Source organism: Budorcas taxicolor, chromosome 5, assembly GCF_023091745.1.
Source record: "Budorcas taxicolor isolate Tak-1 chromosome 5, Takin1.1, whole genome shotgun sequence".
Classification (NCBI taxonomy): domain Eukaryota; kingdom Metazoa; phylum Chordata; class Mammalia; order Artiodactyla; family Bovidae; genus Budorcas; species Budorcas taxicolor.
The window spans coordinates 1,436,975-1,455,410 of NC_068914.1; the positions used below are offsets into that span (position 1 = coordinate 1,436,975).

The following is an 18,436-nucleotide window of genomic DNA, read 5'->3' on the forward strand; positions in this document are numbered from 1 at the left end:
CTCTCTTACACTACTTTGCATGTGGCGGGGGTAGGGGAGATACATTGGTGTACATTTTCCAAAAATCAGAATATATTCAAGGATCTTAGAGATACAAACAAAGATACGTGCTTTAACATGTCCACTGAAGCTTCATTTTCAAATAAAGAAGTTTAAAACGAACTCAGCTATGAAATAAGTGTGGTGGCGCACTAGTATACACCAAGCAAATGTTGAAATCTCACCATCTCGACACAATGAGCTTTATTTCTTGCTTGAAGTCTCATATATGTTGACCATCTCCAGGCAGCTTTCCCCCAAGCAGACTCTTAGATCCACGCTGCTTTCACTTGCCATCTGCCGCCCGCCGCTACGGACGAGGGGACAGAAAAGCCTGGGGAGCACCCTGGGTTTTTCCTTTAATTATTTATTCACTTGCGGCCGTGAGGGGTCTTGGTCGCTGTGCATGAGCTTCCTCCAGCTGCAGCAAGCAGAGGCTGCTCTTCACGCGGGCGCCTCATGGCGGCGGCCTCTCTCGTGGAGCACAGGCTCCAGGCGCGTGAGCTTCAGCCACGGCAGCACGCGGGCGCAGCAGCTGCGGCTCGGCGGCTCTGCAGCGCGCGGGCGCAGCAGCTGTGGCGCAAGGCTTAGTTGCTCTGCGGCAGGCGGGATCTTCCCAGATCAGGGATAGAAGCCGTGTCCCCTGCGTTGGCAAGTGGATCCCTAACCGCTGGACCACCAGGGACGCCCCTGGAGAACACACTTCTCTGGGGCAGCAGCGTGGCTCTCCTCATCTGCACTTGCCATGTTTCACTAAGCCGTTCCTGCAGAGCCATGTCACAGGCTCTCCACAACATTTCCTGTCTCTGCGTCAGGGAAATGCGTGTTTCCAGACCTCCTCTGCAGCCTGATTGGACCAACAGGCTGAAGCTCTGGACAATGGGACATGGGCACCTTGGCACTTTGTGCCTAGGACAGCACTCCAGGTCTATTCGTCTTGGGCCAGTTTCGCCTTGAATTTCATGACTTTACATTTTCCCCATTTATTCCTTTGTACTGTGTGTCCCCACATGAGAATATAGGGCTTCGTGAGGAGAGCAGTTTGGTCTGTGTTGTTCATTGCAGCACTTCTGAACTGGACTATATACACGTATGTGTGGGGGCGGGGGGACAGGCGGAAGGCAGAGGTGGAGAGAAATAAATGATAAATAAATAAATTTTCTGCACAGTGTGCTTAACCACTGAATGAGGAAACATGAAACGTGTCAAAGGATGAAGCTCTGGTCAAGGACGAACCCTAGTGTGAGACGGCTCAGAGGAGAATCAGGGAAAATGGCATTTTGCTCATGTGAAATGTGCCTTATTTCTATCCTTCCATATGGGCATCCCACTCACAGCTCTGCGATCATCCAGGTAGCACCAAAAGGCTAGTGACTTCCTGGGTGTGGAGGAAAGCACTCTGGGCTGGGGGCCAGGAGACCCTGGGCCAGTTACAGCTGTGCCTTGGGTCTGAGATTTTCCAACTGTGAAATTAGAGGGCCAATGCCATAAAACACTAAGAGATGCTAAAATTCTTCAGGAACTGAATTCAATATGCATAAGTGAGATATTTCTATTTGGAAAATGGACTCCAAGCAGATTTGTTGCATGAAAGCATGTTTCGATAGCATTCTCTTGGTATTAGCATACAACAGAGAAATGATCGCCATGTCAGCCCAGCAAGACTGATATCAAGAACCTTTTGTTGAGGCTAGAGTACTGTTCTATACGATTTTCTAATCTTGGATTGCTGACACCAACTTATCAAGTGGGAGACTGGGGCACGGAAGGCCTAAGCAAGTGTTCAGAGTAAGGGGGGGTACACGCCCAGCTAATATTCAACCCTTTATAAAATCTTGACCTAACTTGAGTGAATATTGGACTTGAGAGGCATAGCCTTTTGGGAGGTCATGCTGCTTCAGAAGAAAATAAAGAAGTGCCACAGTCTTTGCTCTTCTTCACCAATCTGTGGCCTAAACACCAGGGCCCTTTAGAAGACAACAAGAATGGCAGACAAGCACCAGGAGGAAACAGTTAACCCAAAATTCTATCAGCCCAGGTGGCTCTGGCCTAGACGCTCCATCTCCATTCCCCAAACCATCATGATGGATAAAGAAGGCCAGTCCCCCAAAGACAGACATTTGAGATTCTTGAAGATTCTAGGTCATGCCCTCATGTCACCTTTTAAAAAGAACCAGCTTGAAGCAGGAGGACCTTCTTTGACATTCTGTTCCCTGTCCCAAGTGGATTCTGCAGGCTCCTGTTGGGCTGTTCATTTAATACGAAGCAAAAGCAAATGATGATGGTGTGAGGTTTCAGTGCTGCCGTTCCTTAAATGCTAGGAATTATCATCCTACCCAGAGGAGAGAGCTGGATTCAGATATCCCTAGAGTCAGCATGGCCACCTCCTCGCGTCTGGCCTCTTACCTAGTGTTCCAGTGTCTTTTCAGAGAGGCATAATAATGAGGCCTGCTCCAAGGAACAGATTGAGAAAACACAGCTTCTGTGTTCCTAGATGAAATCTGCCCCAGGACCTCAAAATACTCAGAGGAACAATAGAAAGAACTCCGCACTTATTAGCTGTGGGAACCTTAAAATGAGAAGCCACTTGAGTGCAATGGTAATGCAGAATAGCATATCCACGTTAGACAAACCAGAGCACTGGGAAGGGAAATAAAATTGTACCTGACTAGAGCAACAATCTAAGGAAGAAAAAAAATCTAGACCAAGCGTTTTTTATTACAAAGGTGGGAAACAAAATGGAAGAAATTAATCACTCAGTCTCTACATTAGAAGTCAGTGTGTATGGGCTGAATTTCCTTATCCAAATGTAAAGATATCCAGATAGCATAAGATTAAAATTGTGCATCAAACCATCTAGAAAACAAAACCTGACATCAAAAGCAAAATTATGGAGGACCACAACCTCCACAGTGATGGAGGGAATACATTTCCTGTTCCTCCTGCTGAAACATAGAAAGGAAACAGCGGACTGGCCAGGGGCCTCAGAACCCAAGCCATGACGTGGTGGTGAGTTCCTCGGATTTTCTTTTGAATTCATATATTCTAGACCAGGTGCTAGAGAAGACAGCTACCTGAAAAGGCCAACAGGTACAGAAAACAAGGGCTTGCCAAGAAAAGGCTTCTTTTAAACAAGCGAAGAAACACAATTAGGGTAGCCTCACAAGACTGAAAAGATCTGGCAATATCCATTCTACTCCAGCCAGACATCACAGAAACAAGCGCAGCCCCGCCTTCCTGCCCACTGACGGGCAGACACTCCACTCTCACTAGGGAATGGTAAGGCAGTCCTCCTTGAGATGGGAGCAAGGCAACTAAGCAGGGATCATGGAATTTCATCTTCACCGAGCAATAAGGAGCTCTTTCCACGCCCCAGAGTCAGCGCAGCCTGAACTTTAATGCCCACCTGGCAGCAATGAGACAGCCTTCACATTCATGGCTGGGATGGAGTCAGAGTTTCCCTGCAAAAATGCAAGATTCAGTGACTATCCAGTGTCTCATACCATAATATCCAACGTGTCCAGGATACAATTAAATCTGCAACTAAATATTCTATGAAATCTATACACCTGTGCATATTTGTGGTGCTTAGTCACTCAGTCATTTCTGGCTCTTCTGAGACCCCCATGGGATTTTCCAGGCAAGACTACTGGAGTGGGTAGTCATTTCCTCCATCCGGGGATCTTCCTGACCCAAGAATCGAACCCAAGTCTCCACAGGTCCTGCACTGCAAGCAGGTTCTTTACCGCTGAGCCACCTAGGAAGCCCACCCCTGTGTGCATGTATATAATATATGTGATTAAAAATATACAAGAAAGTTTGGTTCTAGAATATTAATGGTGAAGATCTTAGGATATTGGGAATTCGGGTGGTGCTCACTTCTTTATAGAAAACAGAGCAAAATCACTTTCTCGCTGTCCATGCGTCCTGGCGTTCCTGTGAAATGACACTGGCAGTTGTCCCACAGGCCCTTGGGGTGGGGGGAGGCGTGCTCCAGGGACAGCTGAGCACATGTCTCTGTTGGGGCTACTTACACTGAACTTGATGCAGAATTGTCCCTGACAAAGGATGCATTTTATTTTCCCACAACTGGGGCATTCATGCTGCACTCTCTAATACCTTGAAGGCAGTCTAGGCTACAGCCAAGTGAGGCAAAGGGCTGGCTGGGTGCTGGTCTCCCTGGGGGTAATTGGGGACCTCTGGCTGAATCCTCAGAGCCTGGTATTCCCAGTGGCCCAGAGCCAGGCAGGTGAGATTGCCTCCCCAGCCCTGGAGCAGAGCGGGCTGGGGTTATACAGAAGCCGAGAGAAAAAAGTCAGAGATGAAGTGGCTGAGATCCATCCTTTTTAACATTAAAAGAAAATCCAATTGTCTTTCTACAGGTCCTTAAGAAATGAGAAAAAAAAAAACAGAGGCTTATACTGACACAATTAATACTTTACTTAAAAATCAATTGTCAATCAAACATTTTTACATCAAACCAACCCCATAGATAGAGAAACCTGGCAAAGTACAGTCAGACACAATTGAGCGACTAAGCGTGATAAAGCTCAAGGAAGTGTGAATATCCCACAAAGACTCTACCAATTCTTTGGAGAGACCATAGTCAACTCAGGGAGCAGACAGCTGCAGAGCAGAAGCAGAACCAACCTGGGAGTGAAGTGAGGAGAAGGAATGTGCTGGCAGAGGGCTGGGGATCAGTCTCCTGGAACCATAGCCCATCAGGGCAATCAGAACCAGCCGGCCCCCAGTAATCAAGAACCAGCCATCATATAGAACGAGAGAGAAGCGCCCATAAGAAAGCGTCCTGCTAAACTCCTGCACTCTGTGTTGGTGCGGTGGTGATCGTTCTGCAAGGGATGAGGACGAGTGTTTCTGTTGCTGCCATTCAGTCTCTGAGTCACTGTCCAGCTCTTTTGTGACCCTGTGAACTGAAACACCGCCAGGCTTCTCTGCTCGTGGGCTTCTCCAGGCAAGCATACTGGAGAGCCTTGCCATCTCCTTCCCAGGGGATCGTCCCAACCCAGGGGCTGAGCCCAAGTCTCCCACACTCGCAGGCGCCTCTTCACCGCTGGGCCACCAGGGATACCAAGCACACGTGTGCAAGCACTGTTTGTATGCACTTGTAATTCTTTGACTCATTGTTTTCACTTGGTAGATTTTGCTCACCCTCCCTCTGCATAGATGCAGATTAACTCATCCTGCCTCATCTGCCAAGTTAATTAGCAGTTCACTGCAGGGCTGAGTCATCGGGTTGGTGTTTCCTGGTTTATGGTATAGGCCAGAGTCAGCCAAGATTCCCTGTGCCCCTGCTCACAGGGGTTCAGAGCTTGCAGGCACATCTTCCTCATCCACACACAGGCTGAGCAAGATGAAGCTCAGCAGGCCACTAGCAGGGTCCCCAAAGTCCTTCCCTCCGACCCTGCTTTCTGCACGTTGAGTGGACTACAGGCTCTCTGCGGCAGCCTATCCCTTCCCTCTGAGACCCTGAAAATCTGGAAATCGCTGGCTCCAATGCCATTGGCTTCCTATCATCCAAAACTTCCTTGATGTCTCAGGGCCATTTATGGAATCGCTTTCCATCTTCCAACTGCTTTGCAGACATTTCCTTAATTTCTCCACTTCCAAGATAAACACATGGGCCCAACCTGAAAACATGAAACTGGAAAGTGTGGATTCTCAAATCATCAAGGGAAGACAGAAGAGCTTGTCCAAAGACAGACCCAGGGAAGGGCGTGATGTAGCCAGAGAATCTTAGGAACATAAATGGAAAGAGCAGAGGATGGTGGGAACATTTGTTTAATAAGCATTTACAGAGCGCCTTCCAGGTGCCAGGTTTCTGCATAGTCGCAGGGGAGGAAGCGAAAGGGCCAGCCAGGGGCCAGAAGGTGCAGGAGTTGGCCAGATGTACATGGCATTTCTTCTGTGGTATTAGGGTCTTCCTATCATGTGATGGTTGAAGTCCCTAACCAGACCCTGTAGTATCACTGGGAGCAGGCACTATACTGCTCCAGCTTCATGGAGTGAGAGGGGCAGCCACAGAAATGAAGCCCTTGGCCAGAAGAAAGAGTTCAAATGAGTGCAAAGTTCCAGTAAAACTCGATTTTTAAAAATATTTTTAAATTTTTTCTTCCGGTTTTATTGAGACATAATTAACATACAACACCACAACGGTTTAAGGTAACGGTACCTAAGGTAAGGGCACAGCGTAACGGTCTGACTTACATATCTCATGAAGCGGTTACCGTAATACGTTTAGTGAGCATTCTCCGTCTCTTACAGACACAGAAGAACAGGAAAAGGAAGCAAATATGCTTTCCTTGTGATGAGCACTCTTACAAAACCCTCTAATGACTTTCATATAAAACATATAGCAGTATTAATTATATTCATCAGAGTGTATGCTGCTGCTGCTGCTAAGTCGCTTCAGTCATGTCCGACTCTGTGTACATTACATTCCCAATATTTGTTTATCTTATAACTAATTAAGTTTGTACCTTTGGATCACCTCTGTCATCATACAAAGATATTACATGATTATTAATTATATTCCCCACACTGTATGTTTCATTCCTGGGACTCATCAGTAAAACTCAATTTTTAAATAAAGTTATCAGATCAGAAATCCAAACAGTGAGCACTTAAGAGCAAGGAGGTATATAAAATAAGAAATTGCTGCACTCGGCACTTTTTTTGAATGGAAGAGAGTTATGGCCATTGTGCTTTCAGTGCCTGGGAAGGCTTATAAATAGCCAGGGGGAAGGGATTTTCCCATATGTTCTATCAAACACACTCACACACACACACAGACTTTAACACTCTTGATTTTTCAGACATTCCAAATTTTAAAACAAATACGTTATTGGAATAGAAGCATGAAGTGTGCCAAGTTTTCACCAGCAACCAAAGGAGCCAAAAGCACAAACATGTGAAATTCAGGACACAAACCGGGAGTCTGACCGTTGGTGGAGAGAGCGGGTCCCTCAGAGCCAGGCACAGGGGGGACCGGCAGTGAGGGTGGCTTCCCACGCAGGAGCCTTGCTTCAGTAACTGGACAGAACAACTGGGCTGTGAATATCCACCCTTCGTGGTGCTGCCAGACGGCTCCTTCCATGGAAGGGTCCAGCCAGCTTGGGGAGAGGAAGCTCTGGAAAGTTGGGGAGCATGCTTATTCCCATTTAGACTGGTCTCTGGGACCTGAGGGGTGGGAGTCAGACCAGGAGGGACACATGCCCCTTTACAGCCAGTCTTAGAAGGAGCCTTCTCCAAAGGAGGGCAAGGATGGCCAGAGTTAGAGACCAAGGTCGCTGGAAGGGAAGACAAAAGGCCGAGCTGGAGGCAGGTCTCGGCGGCTGTTGAGATGGACCCCTTGCTGCATCTTCAGGCTGCTCCTCCTGCCTCTTGTCTTCCCCCAGATGGCCATTCGACAAGCTTCCAGGTGACTCTGATCTGGCCCAAGACCCATGATTCAGAGAGTTCTCCAACTGGAGAAAACGCACAGAAGGAGACCTAGTCAGAGGGAAGACCAGGTCAGGGATAGACTTTGGTTTTGGCCTAAACCACAGACAAGGAAAACCAGGGCTTTCTTTCGTTCAGGGTACCCATCTAGGAAAAAAAAGTCAAGTTGGGGGCATTCCTTGGTGGCCCATAGGTTGGGACTCCGCACTCTCACTGCGGAGAGCATCCTTTGATCCCTGGTCAGGAAACTAAGATCCTGCGAGCTTCACAGGGCAACCAAAAAAAAAAAAAAAAGATTAGTGAATAGGATTCAAGTTGGGAGCAATAGTTTTTTTTATAAAAAACCGAGCTGGGAGATGTTTCAAGGTTACACAGTTATGATGACTTCCACCTACACAGGATTCATTCTTGTCCTGGAAATGATCAAAGGAAATCTGCTTATAGACAACAATGCCACAAGAATAAAACCAGGAGGCCAACTGGGGAGGACGTGCTCCCAGGCCTAGGGGCTGCTTTGCCGAGCGTGGAGGGCATTTGCAGCAGAATAAGCAATAGAAAGATGTATTTACCATTCATTCATCTCTTTACTCTTTAATCAAATGCTATTTTCTGAGTATGCTGGGAACTGAGGGCAAGGGAAGAGACAGCAATTAATTCATTTACAAATATCTACTGAGCACCTACTGTGCATAACAATCGTGTCCTTACTGTGTGTCCTCACTTGGATTCTAGTCACGTAGGGGAACTGTCTTCATTCTGGGAGTGAAGGTGCCCCTGTGTTTGTTAAATTTTGTCTGTACCCCAACTCTGGTGTACCTCTTGTAGGTTCAGCCCACAATCTTCCTATAAGGTTGATAAGGTTATGATGTTATGGAATAACAAAGACACTGCTGTGTTGTGATGGCTAGAACAGTTTTTAAGACAGGAACTTCCTGCGACAGAAAACAAATGATGTGTTACTTCACAACAAATGGAGAAAATGTTGTAATCTGTTCAGTTACCAAGGCATAGCCCCAGTTACGGTGTAATTTGGAATTCTAGGTCAGCTGAGTTTTACACTATTTATGGATTTATGCCTGCCGAAGAGACGATATGCAACTTGAAATGTGATCCAGTGTTTGACTTTGGAACCGGTGTTCTAATGCAGCTTATTCAGTTCTCAAGGCTATTAATGCTAGTTAGATTTAGAAATCTGAGGGGCAAAAGCAGTCATGAGATATTTTAAAATGCAACCCTATTTGTAAGCCACTAGCCTCTGATGCTATGTATTTTGCTTGGTGCCCAGATGGGGAGCACATTTTTATTGGCCTGCAAGCTCCCAGCTTGTGTGTTAATAATGGGTACACGCTTTGGTATTATGCCAGCCTTATCCTGGCAACTGTTTTTGGATGGGCTATTTCCAGTGAAAACAATTGCTTCCCAAGTAGTTTTAAGTGAAGTACCCAATTAGGAAGAGAAATTTGCAATGGTTGATAGTCTCAGCTTTAAGAAATAAACTAATTGTCAATTCCAAGCTGCCTGAGAAGAAGCTACTCCATAATAAGAAACCAAAACCAGGAAATGATAAGCCATTACCAAGAGCAGTCTTTAAAAATCAAAGGAAACATGAGACTAAGAAAGCTGCAAAGCAGGAAGCGACTAGAACCAAGACTTGGCACCTACCCCTGCCTCCCGGAGCACCCCACAGAACACTGTGTCTCCATCAGCATCTGGAGACGGTGAGACAGACGAAAATTCAAGATCCTAAAGGGGACCCAAAAGCAACTGAGCCTTGAAAGAATAAGCAGCAACTGAAATATGACTAGAAAAACAATCAGTTGGAGAAAATTCAAAAAGATATCACCCTTCTCCAGGAGCTGGAAGATTTGGAATTGGTGATGTTAAATATTTAGAGAAGGCAAGCTGTAAGCATAAACCAGGAAACACATCCTGTGTACTAAACCTGGTGGAGCACCCTGAATGTCACCAGGCCACCACAGACCCACCATGCACTGCTCATCTATAACGCAACCGTTTAGCCAAGCTTTGACATACACGTGGAAACGAGAAGTGTTAGTCACTCAGTCATGTCTGCGTCTGTCTGTGGCATTCTCCAGGCAGGAATACTGGAGTGGGTAGCCATTCCTCTCTCCAAGGGATCTTCCCAACCCAGGGGCGGAACCTGGGTCTCCTCCACTGCAGGCAGATTCTTTACCATCTGAGCCACCAGGGAGGTCCTTAGTTAATAATGTCCACTAAAGCAACTTTCTTGACCTTTCAACACATGCTGAAGAAAAGAGATATCCATTTCTTAGCTAAGCTCAAGACACTGAAAATCAAGTATCAGTTTTACTCAGTATAATGTACCATATATGGGGAAAGACATTTTAAATTTAAATAAATGTAATCCATTTGACTGCTTTAAAGTAGTGCAAAACAAGCCAGGTGAACAAAATCTTGTTTCTCTAACTCGAGAATGAATGTTTTCTCCTAAACCTGTGCTAACACACTAAGTTGATCAGCATAATCTCAGAGTAATTTGGTAGAGAAGTGAATTGCTTTATAGTGCAGTTCTTTTGAGAATCCTTAAAGTTTTAATATTTAAACCAAGACTCAGGCTTTGCTCTATCCAGTGAGGAACCCCAGAAGAGCCTGAATACAAGGGTGTCATTTCCCCATCACAAAAGGAGTTTCCGCAATTTTTTTAGTGGCCTTGAATGGTCAGAGATAGAGCTGGACACATAATACTGGTCTGTGGAAGTCCCCATTCATTTATGCATACGTATTTCATGCCTCCCATGTGCTAAGCTTCGTCTAGACATAGTCAAGATATAATAAAATGTACCATGTGGAGTCTGACAGGAAGGAGATTAACATGTTAAAGTTCTAGCAGGTAAAAGAACTTAAAAGGGCTAAGAAACACACAGACACACACACAAAAGAGAACGTGGAGAAAAAAGAGGCAAGAAGGGCATCCCCAGAGACACTGCTTTGAGAAACCAGAGGGAGGGAGCCCCGACTGGTGGTGCCGCTTGCGAGGGAAGCCCAGGAAGTCAGGTTTCCTCCAGCTCTGAATCCACGGAGATGTGGTAGCAGAGATGCTCTGAGAGGCAGGGCTCTGTGAAGCAACCCCTGCAGGCAGATGATGGCTGAAGTCTGTGGGGAGGGTACCATCTGCCCACTGAGCAGTAGGTCTTCCCGGGTTTTTCTCCATTTTCAGTTTTTATCTTTAATTCAAATTTGAGGTGCTTGCCCTGTTGCAGGACACAGAATTTCTTTTTGAAACTTTATGCAGCTGATCCTAGGTACCACACATACTGTACCTCAATTCTAGAAACCATGCTTCTTCCCATGTGGGTGGCAGGATGCTATCCTTAAACTTTATAGTGTGGAAAGCAGGCTGATGAGGGAGTGTGTTCCTGCTGCCATGCTCTTTATTTCTGCATTGATCTTGACCAGGCAAACAGAATCTCCGTGCCACAGGACACCTTCAGACTGAGGTTATTGGGAAGGAGGTGCTTATTTAGAGCAACAGCTACTTAGGGAGGTAGGAATCTCTCCTAAAGGGAGAAGGCAATTCTCCTAGAAAAATAAAGGCTCTCAAGGCAAAAATTTCTTGCCATTGCCCAGGGAGGGATAACAGAAATAAAAGGCTTCACTTCCTTCCTGCATATCTTAGTAGAAGCCACCCAAGCCAGCCAGGGCACTGGTTTCCCACCACAGAGCCTCTGATGAGGTGAGCCAGGCACCGCCTGGAAAGCAAAGGGCAGCTTCTGCTGAAGGGAAACAGACCTTCCCGTGAGTCCTCAAGAAAGTGCTGGAATCCCTCCTCGCACTGCTGTAGCCCTGTGACCCACATCCTTCCCTTAATTCCTTGGCTGAAGAAACGGCAGGAAAAGGTTTCGCTTCCCTCTGCTCCTGGAAAACCATTTGAAGTCTGGTTCCTGTCATCCTTGCAGCCGGGTCCTTTCTCTGGGAGAAGCTGATTGAGTAGGGTGACCAAGAGATTTATTCTCAGGCCTGAAACCAGAGACCAGGGAAGGCTCTGGGAAGGCAAAGGAGAACAAGAATCACGTTGAACTTCGAAAGTTCCTGCTGTGGTTGGTAGGGGGATGGAGGAGGGAAGAGGAGAAAAGGAAGATGCTTCTGCCTTGCTTCTGCTCCACTCCAGCGAGGAACAGAGTTCCATCCTGCCCGACACCTGCCTCACGGGCTCAGGATATTGATGGGAACGCAGTGACCCAGGCAGCATACTTGCCACTCACACTGTCTTAGAATCAACTTCATATGACCCCAGGCCTCCCTGGAATCTGCTCTCTATCCATTCTGTAATCAGAAGCTGTCATTTTGTTCACATACAGTTTACTAAGTTATTTCACACTTGTTCACTCAAATCAGTTTATAAGAGGGGGAAAGCACCATGGGGGGACTCTGGGCTCTAACAGTGAGCAAGAGACAGATGGCTGTGTCCTCAGGGAGCTCCCAGCCTAGTACAGAGACAGGCACAAAAGAAGGTCTTAAGTCCAGGATGTGGTGATGAATGTGAAGAACGCAAAGAGAACCTGAGACGCAATGTGTCAGTAATTCTATAAGTGCAAATGGGTGCAACTTCTAAATTAAAAGTCAGAAAGAGAAATAGGAAGGAGTGCATTAATCCCTGGATACAGGGTCATCTTTGGAGGGATGACAAGGTTTTGAAACTGGCCATTTGTGCATGGAAGAGCTTATACATCGAACAGTTTCAGTGCAGGTTGGTGGGATGACGGACCAACAATGATATCAGTCACCCTGAAATGCCAGGACGTGTAGCCCTTTTCTCTGAGTGGTTCAGTTGTTCCATGAAAAACCCTGCGATTTCCCATGTTGACAGTGGAAGTCTAAGGATGTCTCTAAATCTGTTAGCAGCTAACTTAATTTTCCTTTTCTCACCCAGTTTTATTTGCTTGATGTCTTCAAATATAGAACCTCTTTGTTCCCATTTCTTTAGCAGAAGAAATCTCATGCATTCACTTTGGGTAACAGAGGTAGCTTATACAGATTGTGGTACCAAGTGCAAAATTAAACTGGGGTTCCCCCTGTTCAAAAGATGGGAAAAAATGTTGTTAAAAGTTCTTAAATATAAAGCTTTTCCCTTCCTCCATGATCTGACCTCTCCTGAAATCAGTTAGAAATATAAATTCAAGTTTGTATTAATTGTCACTAATTATTTTTAAAATAAATACTTATTTAGAATTAATTATTTTTTGGCTGGCCACTATTCCCTATATTCCAAGTCTTCTCCAAATGTAATTATCAATATTTGTGTTTTATTTTGCTGGAATAGAGTTTCCAAAGTTCCTGGTAAGGCTTCTCAGTGGTAAACTTCCAGAGTGCTTAAAAGGCTTTAAGGAACTATTTTTCCCTAGTACTTATTTGTTTTTATATTGCTTGGGATAGAATTCCAGTTAAAAAATCACATGGCAATTTGAAGATATTGCTCTTTTGCTTTCAGAAATCCTCTCTTGCTTTTAAGAACTACAATTCCAATCTGTTCTTATTCCTTTATAAAGAAATTACATTCTCTTTTGTTTTGCTTTATTAGCCTTTAGGAAACTTTTTTCCTGCAACATCACCGCAGTGTGTACACGTGGTTTGTGTGTTGCATTTGACCTATCTCACACTCAGTGGGCTATTTAGACTCAAGGACTCATGTCTTTGTTTCTGAAAATTTCGTCCTCTGTTACTTATCCCTCCCTTCACTTCCCTGCTTTTTTCTCCCCCCTCTTACAAATTGAATTAGGCAGAATTTGGAATAATGTGATAAGTCTCTCTGTCTCACTATGCTCCTTTAATACGTTCCACTTCCTTGTCTTTGGGGCTATATTTTGGAAGAATTCTTTGTTGACCTCTTCCAGCTTACAAATTCAATTTTCAGCTACATTAATTCTGCTCTTTAACCCACTTTTTTATTTCATTGACTTTATTTTCTTTTCTCCAGATCGCTGAGTTTTGAAATAATTTATTTAGAAAATACTCTCATCCATGTTTACATTATTATATCATTTACTAACATTAATTCTATTCTAAGGAATGTTTTGGTGCTTTTAAAGTTTATTTCCTGAGGCAATATCTTTTTCAGGTTATTTTTAATTTCAATGTGCTTTCAAAGTAATTTTACATATCCTTCTAAAGATGCTGAGTTTCTCCCAGTGTTTCTAGGTTCTTTACATTTGTTTCCTTGACTGCGAGATAGACGGATACATATCACTGCTGAGTTAGGTTTGCCAGATATATAGATATAGATACATGCTGGATTTAGAAAAGGCAGAGGAATCAGAGATCAAATTGCTGACATTCATTGGATCATCAAAAAAGCAAAAAAGTTCCAGTAAAACATCTACTGCTTTATTGATTATCCAAAGCCTTTGACTGTGTGGATCTCAACAAACTGGAAAATTCTTAAAGAGATGGAAATACCAGACTACCTTACCTGCCTCCTGAGAAATCTGTATGCAGGTCAAGAAGCAACAGTTAGAACTGGACATGGAACAACAGACTGGTTCCAAATAGGGAAAGGAGTATGTCAAGGCTGCATATTGTCACCCTGCTTATTTAACTTACATGCAGAGTACATCATGAGAAATGCTGGGCTGGAAGAAGCACAAGCTGGAATCAAGGTTTCTGGGAGAAATATCAATAATCTCAGATAGGCAGATGACACCACCCTTATGGCAGAAAGCAAAGAAGAACTAAAGAGCCTCTTGATGCAAGTGAAAGAGGAGAGTGAAAAAGTTGGCTTAAAACTCAACATTCAGAAAACTAAGATCATGGCATCTGGTCCCATCACTTCGTGGCAAACAAATGGGGAAACAATGAAAGCAGTGAGAGACTCATTTATTTCCTTGGGCTCCAAACTCACTGCAGATGGTGACTGCAGCCTTGAAATTAAAAGATGCTTGCTCCTTGGAAAAAAAGCTTCCCTGATCAACCTAGACAGCATATTAAAAAGCAGAGACATTACTTTACCGACAAAGGTCTGTCTAGTCAAGGCTATGGTTTTTCCAGTGGTCGTGTATGGATGTGAGAGTTGGACTATAAAGAAAGCTGAGCGCTGAAGAATTGATGCTTTTGAACTGTGATGTTGGAGAAGACTCTTGAGAGTCCCTTAGACTGCAAACAGATCCAACCAGTCCATCCTAAAGGAAATGAGTCCTGAATATTCATTGGAAGGACTGATGCTCAAGCTGAAACTCCAGTATTTTGGTCACCTGATGCAAAAAACTGACTCAAAGAAAAGACCCTGATGCTGGGAAAGATAGAAGGCGGGAGGAGAAGGGGACAACAGAGGATGAGATGGTTGGATGGCATCACCGACTCGATGGACGTGAGTTTGAGGAGGCTCCAGGAGTTGGTGATGGACAGAGAAGCCTGGCCTGCTGCAGTCCATGGGATCTCAAAGAGTCGGACACGACTGAGTGACTGAACTGAACTGAACTGAACTAAACATATAGATATGGATAGATACATATTGAAGGAGCGGCATATGTCTTCCCAGGAAGACAGTCTATTCTGGTATTTAATATTTCATGTATTTTGGGTGATCAACTAACCAGCAGTGCCAACTACTAACTATCTGACTTTGAATAAATTATTTGTCTTCTCTGATACTCAACTTTCTAATCAGAAAAATGGGTACAGCATAAAAATAAGATTAGGATTAAGTATAACCTTGCAAATCTATACACTCATGCCTGGCAATAGTAACCAATAACACAAATGTTAACTGGAGTCTCAGTTGGTTCAAGTCAGAACCCAGGAGTGGGAGAAGTTGACACCCCGAGAACTGAGTCACTTACGGTCGAGCTGGTAACGCGATGATGGATGAAATATTTTGATAAATAGGAGATGTCCAATACCTTGCTCACTGTCGCCTCCTTGAAACCTGCCACTCCACCTCCATCTCGTGCCCTGAAATGCCGGGTGGGAGGAGCCCTGAGGAGCACCATGTAGCCCCAGGCCTGGCAGGAAGAGAGTCTATAACCATTGGGTGTCACAGCCTTCTGCTGAGGAGAGGAACCCAGAGCGTGCCCTGGGATTTCCGTCCTCCTGGCCCATCTGTTCCGTGTTTTTGTCTTGATTTCCACTGGTAGCTTTTGAGGACAGCAGAGCATCTTCTTTCCTCCCAAGAAATAAACAAGGCAAACTGTAGCCAAAATCAGCAGCTGCTGGTGTGCTTAACTGGGACAATATCTCCCAGAGCTGTCGAGGCGATATGATAGAAGGGGATCGAAGAAGCTTGAGGGTCTCTTCCCAAGACATAAAGTAAGTTTCAGCACCAAAAAAAAATCACATCGCTCACTTCCACACAGGAGACCCCCAGGTGTTTTGCAGAGACACTGTCCAACTATTTGTGGTGGGCTGCATTGGCCCATAAGTAAATCTCCAATTGTTTCTGTTTGCCTGTTTTTTCTACATTGCCCAACATCTCCTTGAAATGCAATTCCCAGGACATCCTGATAGCAGGAGAAACCCTGCACCCAGCCGTGAGTACATCGTTTTCTAGACTAGCCATCATTTCTGCCCAACCCCCAGCTCTAAAATCAACGTGAGTACAGACTTGTGCCAATCTGTGGACACCGGGTTTGTCCAAGCATGGAGAAGGGGACACAGTGTTGAGAAGACGGGCTGGTGAGCTCGGATGTTAATCCATACTACCTGAGAGCAGCCAGCTCCTCAGTTACAATCCCGGCAAAGGAAAAGCTAGCCCGGGGCAGGGGAAGTCATCCCCACGCCCGTCCTCACAGTCCAGTCCTGCTCTCTTCCCTCCACCTCAGCCTGGAGGATTTAGTGAAGCTCAATCGCACCCCCCCACAACCGCCACCACCCGCCCGCCGCCTGGACATCCCTCTCCAGCCCAAGGGCCAAGAGGCAGGATGACTGCAGGGTGGGAGCAGACTTACATCTCTCCAAGTGTTGGAAGAGCGGATGAGTCCAGCTGAGAGCTCTTCTTCTGAAGTGCTTCCAGCCCCGCCCGTCTGGAGAGAGCAGGACTGCGAACAGGAGTGAACAAGGGCCAGAAGGGAAGGGGTCGCCTCTGGAGCTAATGCCAAGGCTGGATCCTTGCACCTCCAGACCAGCTTTTGCTGGAGATTAGTCTGGCATTGGGTCAAGAATAAGACCCTAAATTGGGGCTGAGAACTGAGCATCCCGGCTGCGCCACACAGCAAATCAGGCCCGCTGACATATGACTGCCCTGGGTGGATTCTCCTCTCCCGAGGCCAGCTTGTTCCCGGTGCTGTGGGACTGTCCTTACTACTATGACCTCAACCCCATTCCCAGAATTAGGCCTTATCCAGGTCTCTCTGAGCTTGCCAGTTGGCGCTAGTGATAAAGAACTCGCCCGCCAATGCAAGAGACTTAAAGAGACATGGGTTCGAACCCTGGGTCGGGAAGATCCCCTGGAGGAAGGCATGGCAACCCACTCCAGTATTCTTGCCTGGAAAATTCCATGAGCAGAGGAAACTGATGGTTCCATAGGGTTGGCAGCAGTTACACACAACGGAAAGAACTTGGCGCGCACACAGGTCTCTCTCCTCTTGGGGAAGGGCTTTTCCTGGAGTGGCCAGGGCTTTGCATGGTGCCAGTGATTACCTCAGGATCACAGCTATCAAATTTCTCTTTGATCCTTCCATTCGGGTATCCCCTGCCTCCCACACCGGGACAGTTTTGACAGCTTCCCAGACTGGACCTGGGTTTCCACTTGCTCTCAAGAGGCGTGGAGCAGAGGAAAGTGCTTTCACTAATGCCACTGCCACTGCCTCACCGTCTCAAGCCAGAAACGTCCTCTCAGCCCGCATAAGTCACCCGTGAGCCTCACCTCCAATACTATCTCCTCCAGGAATCCTTTCTTGCCCCCTCCCAACTTGGTTTAGGTGTCTGCCCTCCCACCCTGTATGCTCCCTTCCCTCCGTCTTACACTAATTGACTTCCGCTGTGATCTTGTCTGTGTTCAACCCTGGACCACGAGCCCTCAGATGTCAGGAACCGTGTCTACCCTGCCCTTTTTAATGCGATGTTCCCTCACCCCTAGCTGGCACAGCAGAGGGCAAGTAGGTAGTGGATCCCAACGGAGATATTCTATTTCCCTGGAATTGAACTTGTCCAAGGTGTAGGTAAGAATATTCAAGATTAAAGGAGGCAAAACCCAACGCCTGAGTCTGGTTTGGATCCTGGACCAGAAAAGGGGCATTTGTGAGACAATTGGTGAGGTTGGCATGAGGTCTATAGAGCAGATGAGGGCCACATCAAGGTAATTTCATGATTTTGATCTCTGCACTCATGTCATATTAGATATAGAGCTTTCCAGGTGGCTCAGTGGTAAAGAATCCACTTGCCAATGTAGGGGACGTGGGTTCAATCCCTGGGTTGGAAAGATGAAAGATCCCTTGGAGAAGAAAATGGCAACCGACTCCAGTATTCTCCTCATGAATAGAGGAGCCAGGCAGGCTGCAATCAGTGGGGTCACAAAAGAGTCGGACACGATTGAGCAACTAAACAACATATTAGACATAACATCGGGGTTGAGCAAAAAGTACAGGAATTCTTTGTACAATTTTTGCACACTTTTATAATGTAAAATGATATTAAAATATATAAATGTTAGATGCTCTGTCATGTCTGACTTTTTGCAACCCTATGAACTGTAGCTTTCCAGGCTCATCTGTTCATGGGATTCTCCAGGCAAGAATACTGGAGTGGATTGCCATGCCCTCCTCCAGGGGACTCTTCCTGACCCAGAGATCAAATCCAGGTCTCCCACATTGCAGGCAGGTTCTTACCATATTAATATATATATAACTACATTAAAATATAATTTTACAAATGTAAGCAAAGAAAAAGTATAGATTAATTGGAAAGAATGAGATCCAACCTCAGGATTCCCTCTGAACTTGATTTTCTTGGTAAATTCAACATCAGTTTT

The 18,436-nt window shown here is 45.7% G+C and overlaps 1 pseudogene; it reads left to right on the top strand.

Annotated features, from left to right (window-relative positions):
• Positions 1 to 498: 498 nt before the first annotated feature.
• LOC128047438 (eukaryotic translation initiation factor 2A-like) lies at positions 499 to 9,389 on the top strand (annotated as a pseudogene).
• The last annotated feature ends 9,047 nt before the right edge of the window (positions 9,390 to 18,436 follow it).